The sequence below is a fragment of the Bos javanicus genome, chromosome 16 (assembly GCF_032452875.1).
Source record: "Bos javanicus breed banteng chromosome 16, ARS-OSU_banteng_1.0, whole genome shotgun sequence".
In the NCBI taxonomy this organism is placed as follows: Eukaryota; Metazoa; Chordata; class Mammalia; order Artiodactyla; family Bovidae; genus Bos; species Bos javanicus.
In genome coordinates, this window is record NC_083883.1 from 38,792,865 (window position 1) to 38,801,140 (window position 8,276).

The following is an 8,276-nucleotide window of genomic DNA, read 5'->3' on the forward strand; positions in this document are numbered from 1 at the left end:
TGTGGTAAATGGAGTTTCCCCAAATCAGATTATAAACATTGGAATACTAGCTGGAGTGATCCCACCAAAGATTTTATTGCAGTGACTGTGTCAGACCTTTGCTGTTATCAGTTCTCTTAGGAATAGTCAAAGGAACAAGATCCCTGAGTAAGGATTCCCTTCTTCACACAATGCTAATCCTATACTCATCTTAAAAGAAAAATGAAAAAATAAATATTAATCTTATAAATGCCAGCATTTAATGCAAATTACTCTTTTAAAAATGACCTTTCAATAAAATGAGGTTTGCACTGATATACACAAGTTTTCTATAAGAGCTATGAATTTTTTGCTTCTCCTGAGAGTCTGCCTTCTGCTGTGAAGTGTTGATATATGACTTTAGTACCTTCCATTAGATTTTTATTTCTTTGCCTCATTGAGATTTCTGCTCAAAGTGTTTTCATCCCCCCTTTTTTAAATGTGTTTTCTCACAAAGATTAGATTTTTGAGTTGAAATAATATTTCACACACACACAAAATTGGTCTCTTTGGGCAATAATGACCAATTTAAGATGATCTGTACAACGCTTAAGATCTATGGATATAACAAGTTCTGACTTTTCACCTGCTGCTGAATTTCTGAATGTTTTGGGAAAGTTTGTGTTATTGATAGCAGTTCATGGTTGTAAGCACAGATTTATATGCCAGAATCACCAGCTGACACTCAAGCGTACATTGATAGAATCACTGCAATGTTTACCTTATAAAGGGAATAGACATGCTAGAAACAATTGAATTGCATCAGTGCTAGGCTGTACATGATGGTTAAGTGGGTTGTGACAACCTCAAGTCTTGCTCAAGGCTTGGTTGATAATGCAGTTAGAAAAGGAATGGGCTCAAGGCCAAAAGGATGTTAAGAGCTCAGAATAGCAAACAATAATAGAGGTTGTTTCTAGAGTTGTTTCTAGAGCTGCCTACACTGCTCAGAGAACATGTTATATCTCCTTCCATGAAGGATACTTTAAAACACTGTTTGGGGATTCCCTGGTGGTTCAGTGGCAAAGAATCTGCCTGCCAATGCAGGAGACACAAGTTCTATCCCTGATCCTGGAAGGTCCCACATGCCTCGGAGCAACTAGGCCCGTGTGCCACAACTACTGAGCCCATGTGCTCTAGAGCCCAGGAGCTGCTGCTACTGAGGCCACATGCTCTAGAGCCTGTACACTGCAACTGGAGAGTAGCCCCAGCTTGCCACAACTGGAGAAAAGCCTGAGCAGCAACAAAGATCCAGCACAGCCAAAAATAAATAAAATGAATAAAATTATATATATATATGCATATGTATAAACCACTGCTTACTTCCATTGATAAAGCCTCATTGTATACGTGGCAAGGCTGGGACTGGCTAAAACCGCAGAGCAGAACTGCTATGCAAAGTACTGGACAAGAGAGTTGAGCTCACCAAGAGATGGATTCAAGTAGGCAATAAAATCAGTCATTGGAAACAGAGAGCTTTGGGACCCATGTTACAGCTGAGTCAATCTTCCCTTCATGTCCAGATAGGTAACTCCAAAATTTTTTGCTCTATGCAGATGGTTTATTCTAGTGGACACCTTGGGCGTGTTTGCTCAGCTGCGTTTGACTCTTTTGTTATTCCATGGACTGTAACCCACCAGGCTCCTCTGTCCATGGAATTTTTCAGGTAAAAATACAGGAGTGGGTTGCCATTACCTCTTTCAGGGTATCTTCCCAACCCAGGGATCCAACTTGTGTCTCCTGCATGGGCAAGCAGGTTTTAACCACTGAGACAGCTAGGAAGCCGGAATATTTTGACTAGGTAACAATTGCAGGAGGTGGATACTCCTGAGATGCTTCAGTGGCAGAGGGCCCCTGACATCAAATTCAGAAGATGTCTTTGAAAACTGTCTGTGGATAATTTCTATCAGTCATTGACTGCTGGATATTTTCGTGATTTCATTGCCTTGCAAACTAAGGTAGGTCCACATGAGCCAATTTTTTAGTTGATAAAGAAAACAGACATCAAATATAAGATGGCATTGGTGACTGGATACAGATTAAGGAAAAAATTATGACATAAACTACCACTAGGACTACTTGTAAATGGAGGATTAATTTCAAAGTACTCACTGTATAAAGCTTGGTGAAGAAAGTAAGAGTAGAATCTCCTAAGGCTTTGTGTGCTAAAAGTTGCTTCAGTCGTGTTTGACTCATTGTGACCCTATGGACTGTAGTCTGCCAGGCTCCTCTGTCCGTGGGATTCTCCAGGCAAGAATACTGGAGTGGGTTGCCATGCCCTCCTCCAGGGATCTTCCCAACCCAGGGATGGAAACTATGTCTTTTACATCTCCTGCATTGGCTGGCAGATTCTTTACCACTAGTACCACATGGGAAGCCCAGACTAATTCACTCAGGAGAGTGAATTCAGAGAATTACTCTCAAACTTAATGATAAGTTCTAGATTTTCTTTGAAACTTAATGAATCACTTCTGGCATTTGAACCTCCACATGACCTGACAGGGACCGACCCAACAATTTGGAGATGACACAAACATTCTACACATTGATTAGCTCTCAATCAGTATGGGCTGGATAAACTTGAGGGTATTTTCACAACTTTGATGTCAACTTCTAAATCACAGATATAACTAGGACTAAAATTCCATTTTCTCAATCCTTATGATGCTTTAATTTTGAGACTCTAAGTTCTACTTCATATTTGAGTATCTACTATACCCAAAGCACTGATACTCAGGTAAATCTGAAATGTTTTCTGTCTAAGAGGCCGGAATTGCATAAAAATGTAAGTTAACCTCAAAAGGAAATGAAGTTGGGGTACAGTTTCTTACTAACAGATACACAGCTGTGAAAGGATGGAGTCAAAATTTGTTGTTAATATACATTTTATTTTCTGTAAAAGGGAACCATAGTTTTCATCAGACTAAAAATTGATCAAGATTGTTGTTTTGTAGTTTCAATTGTTTTGTTTCCACATAGCACCAGTCTGTTATTTCCAAGATAAGGGTGCTGACAGTTTATTATAATTATACTTTAGAAAGACAGAACACCAGACAAGATCTGAAGTAATCTCTAGTGATTTTAGTTTTAAAAACTGTTTTTCCTGGTGTAACTGGCCATGAATCTGCATTTAGATGGACCTGGTTTATTGTTTTGGAAAGGGAGAGGAAGAAAAGGTAAAAGCCTTAGAAACAAAAGTAAAAAAGATAAAAAAAAGTCTTAAGATATTAAAAAAAAATCAATTAGAAATGTGAGAACATGAACAGCAAAATATAATCCTTAACAAGCAACTGAAGTAAACTCAAAGTTTAAACAAATTTAGGAATAACAGTTGTTTTAAAGTTACTTTTTGCCAAAGCCAAACTTCTTCTGAAACTAACTGGCCTATTTTTAGGCTAAGAATAGATATAGATAGATGGATAATAGAGATAGACAGATAGATGCAAATAGATCAATCATGGATACCAGATCACCTAAAATTCAAAGCCATGATATAGCCTTATTTTATTAGCAGTTTTTGAACAGCAGAACAGGTAATCTTAGTAATATTAAATATTGTGAATGATCTGAAATAGCTAGAGCCAATATAGAATAAAAGTTATCAAAACAAAAAAGGGAATTAAATGAAGTAAAGTTTGCCTATCTATTTCCAAGCAAACTAGAATCCATTATTTGAAATATTATCAGTGGGACTTCTCAGTTTGTGAAGAAAGGGACTATCTTGTTGAATAGTGTAACCCGAGAGCCTGTTACACAACAGACATTTGATAAATATCTGTTAAATGAGTGGGATCTGAGGTTTCAAAAACTCCCCTACCATCACAAAATCTGTAGCACTTTCAAGTGCTAATGTCTGTGCTCTGAAATGAATCCACCAGCAAGAGAGCACTGAGTAAGATTAAAAATATGGGACTAGTTTTTCAGAGCTGAGTCAGAGGGTGTCAGTGACCTGGGGAGCACAGGAAAGAGGAGAGCAAGGACTTTGTAAATAAAGTATATGCGTCACATTTATTGTAATACCTAGACCAGCTTATAACTATGACAACTATCTGATTGGTAAAGGAGGGTAGTAGTGTATTCTTTCTTTTAAAGAACCGTAGTGGTTCCTATCATAGATCAGCAAGTCATGCTTGCTGACTTAATAAATGCCTAAATGCGGGTTTTTCTTGCATATATGTGCATACTGGTTAAGGTGCAGCGTACATAAATCAGAATACAAAATTCTACTCATATATGACAGATTTTCACATCTGACCTTAACTTTCAGTTAATATAAAGCGCTTTTGTGTTTGAAATATACCCATTCACAACATATACCTCATTTTATCTTGTTTCCTTATGGATGGGACTGGCAATAGGGGAAACAATGACAAATCTGTCTCAACTTAAAGTGTTCCACCAATCTTCCCTCCTCTCCAATCCATCTCCAGTTCCTTGTCCACCACGACCCACCCCTCAAAAAAAAGTGGCTCCAAGAGAGGAGGAGGATCCTTATGTTACTGGCGGTGATTGCTGTTGACTGCATCTTCAAACTGAACGTGCCTGTCTAGCACTGGAAACAAAGGTCTCTGCAGCTCCACTAGCCGGTGCCCTGCTGCTTGTATCTTCAGCACTTATTACTGAGGAAACATGAAGGCAAAACCTTCTGCTCCTGTCCTCAATCCCCTCCCCCAGCCGAGCATGGGATAGGCATTAAGTAAAGCCTCCTTCTTGGAGAGCCTTTTCCCCACTTGCGCGTTCTCTCACAAGCCCCCTTTGTTCCCTGCCCTCCACCCCATCTATATGCTGCAACAGCAGTTGCCCAGATGTTCTCTATCAAAGCCTGAGCCATGGCAGCAAACTTTGGCACGCATGAAAGTGCACTGAGTACTGGCCCTCCAGAAATACCTCCCCCCTCCCCCTCTGATTTCTGCAAATATTTTTAAATGTTAATGGGTTCCACTCACCCACAACCTAGGGGGAGGTTACAGAACAGGGCTCTGTGTGTCCAGCAAATTAGCAGCCGGAGGATACTGCTTGGCGCCTGGGTTCTGTCCCACCCTCGGGCGTTGGCTGGGGTTCTCCAACCTTGACTTGTTGAGGCCAGTTTGCCAGCGCATAGCTTTCTAGTGACAGAGGTTAGATGGATGGTTGACAGGAAAGTTGCTCCAAGCTACAAAACAGAAAGGGCCCTATCTTGCTCTGAACTTTCCAAGAGCAAGAGAACTCCTTTGAGCATCACAGAAATAAGATTCTGAAATGTTTATTTTGCCTCTTACCCATCCTGTCTCTTTTCTTTCTTTTTTGTTAATTTTTCTTTTTTTCCTCCTAGTTCAATACACAGGCATAGAACAATGAGATGTGAGCTCTGGGACTCTGGGTATCATGTCCAATTTGAAGCACTTTAAACACAGAAAATGGCATATTAACAGAAGCTGTGATGCAAATTTTAACAAAATGGAAACTTTATATGGATCATTCATATGTAGGCAGGAAAGTGACATGTATTTGGAGGGAGAAGGGTGGATGCACAGGAGAGACTTATTCATCTTTCTTGCACTAAGACAGTATGACAGCTGTTTGAAGGCCCAGCTAGAGGCCTCTAAAAAGCCCAGTTTCAAAAGCTAACTGAAAGCCACCTTTGAAGATTCTTTGTTTCTAATCCTGTCCTGAGAATCTCACCGGTCACTCTGGAAAAAAAAAAAAAAAATGCTTCATGTCATCACCTCTAGGCCCTTGTTTTCTGTGGCTAAGGCTCCCTTGATGCACTTGAAGTCACAATGTTTGAGGCAGGTGGCCCATATGCTGTGCCTCCCCCACGCTAGGGAGCGGAGGACATGGCTCTCATCTTAGGCTTTCTACATTCATGCTTCAAATAATCACACCATGATCCAAAGATTTCGGAACATGCCAGTTACACCATCAGTATTCTGGCTTCCAGGTGAAATTTTATTCTCCTAATGCCGAAGAATTGATGCCTTTGAGCTGTGGTGCTGGAGAAGACTCTTGAGAGTACATTGGACTGCAAGATTAAACCAGTCAATCCTAAAGGAAATCAACCCTGAATATTCACTAGAAGGACTGATGCTGAAGCTGAAGCTCCAATACTTTGGCCAACTGATGTGAAGAACTAACTCATTAGAAAAGACCCTGATGCTGGGAAAGATTGAAGGCAGAAGGAGAAGGGGACGACAGAGGACAAGATGGTTGGATGGCATCACTGACTCAATGGACATGAGTTTGAACAAGCTCTGGGAGATGGTAAAGGACAGGGAAGCCTGGCGTACTGCAGTCCATGGGGTCGCAAAGAGTTGGACACAACTGAGTGACTGAACAACAACTTTTTAGTGAGAAGTAGTTGAAGAATTAGGAAAACTTCAGTGAGATTTGACTGCAAATCTCAAATAAAAGGGTATTCAATCTGGATTCAGCAGAATCTTGAGAAGAAAAACCATCTACCCACACTCTCACTCAGCCTGGGGCACAGAAAAAGAAAACCATACTTGACAGCTTAGATTCAGGTGAATTTGCTATTCCCCTGTCTTCATTAGCATTTAAAGTATCTACCTATCTATCTGGGCTTCCCTGGTGGCTCAGACAGTAAAGAATCCGTCTGCAATGTGAAAGACTTGGGTTCGATCCTTGGGTTGGGAAGATCCCCTGGAGAAGGGCATGGCAACCCACTCCAGTGTTCTCGCCTGGAGAATCCCCATGGACAGAGGAGCCTGGCAGGCTACAGTCCATGGGGGCAAAGAGTTAGACATGACTGAGCGACTAAGCACAAGCACATATCTATTATTAACACTTCCGGGCTGTTCTACCCAAGCAAATGCTTCAATTGTTCACTACGGAAATTTCCCCAAAAACTCAACAACTCTTCAACAGAAAACATTAATAAACAAATGCCCAGATTCTTTGTAATCCATTGCATCAAGACCTTTCCCTTGCACTTTCTACCAATCCTGAAATTCTTACCCAATCCTAATCTAGTCTCCACATTAAGAGAGCAGATTTAAACCAATCCTCAATAAGTTCTGACCTTCCATTTCCCCCCTCCCCCTACCATACACTGCCAAAGCTTTGTGAAGTGGTACTTACTACCTTACCACAGTAAGCAATAAATTCAGCTCTGTCTTACTCACAGATTGTGTTAATATTTAGGGAGCCAACTGTTGATACCCTTTTGTTTATAATCTGAGATGGGATTACATTTTTTAGATTTTGAATTTTATGCTTAAAATTGGGGAGGGGGCAGTTTTTGTTTTTTTTTTAATTCTGTATCTTCTTTCTCTCAAAATTCTTCTCTATCATTTAAAAAGCTCTGAGATGATTAAAAGATTGGAATTAAGAAGACTTTCCAATGAGTTAATTCGAAAATGAAATTTAAATAATGTTAAGAAGAAAAACCTTAATAAGCTAAAAATATAAGCAGGGGCCATGTCTTTAATCTCCAATTTTAGGTGATCACAAATTAATTAATTTGGTGCAAACCAAAATATCTCTAAATATTTACGTCAGTGTTAAATCACTGGGACTTTTTAGATGTGGGAAAACCGAAGTACAGAATACTACTGTTAGTAGTCTCTGCAAGTGTGACTCAGCCAGGGTTCCTATTGATAAGGCTCCAACATAGGCACTATCTTGATATCAGGCAAAAGAGTGTAACCAGACAGATAAAGCACACAAGGAATTTCACTAATTTTTTACTTTAATCAGCAACCAAACAAAGCACAATAATAAATGTCAGACACAAGATAGGTGTCTCACCAAAGAATATGATGATAATTAATAGACCACTAAAAACTCTGGAGAGGTGTGCTGAATCCAAGGAAAGAACTGTAAGATAATCACTGCTTTGTTTACAAAGGCCTTAGTTTAAAAAACAGCAGAAGTAGCAACAGAAGAAGAGAAGAAGAAAAACAATAAAGGTTTTACACATAACAGTATTTCTCAAGTTAGTACACTTTAGGAACCTGCAAAAATTTTGGCTTTTCTTTAAAAGAGATCTGCAAGTTTGAGGACCACTGTTTTAACATTCTAAATCCTTACTTAAACCAATATAAAGGAGCTAAGACTTCTGGTTTAAGCTAAACATAATTGCTCATCTGTTTCACCTCTTAAAAATCAGAGAAAGCATAAATAAATAAAATTTTTAAAAGGTGTTAACTAAAAAAATTGCACCCACCAGAACAGGATGCCATGAAAAAGCAGCAGAGTTTTCAGAGATCATCATGATTAATAAAATATGGGCTGAATTGTAGACTGAGTGAGCCTCAAGATCA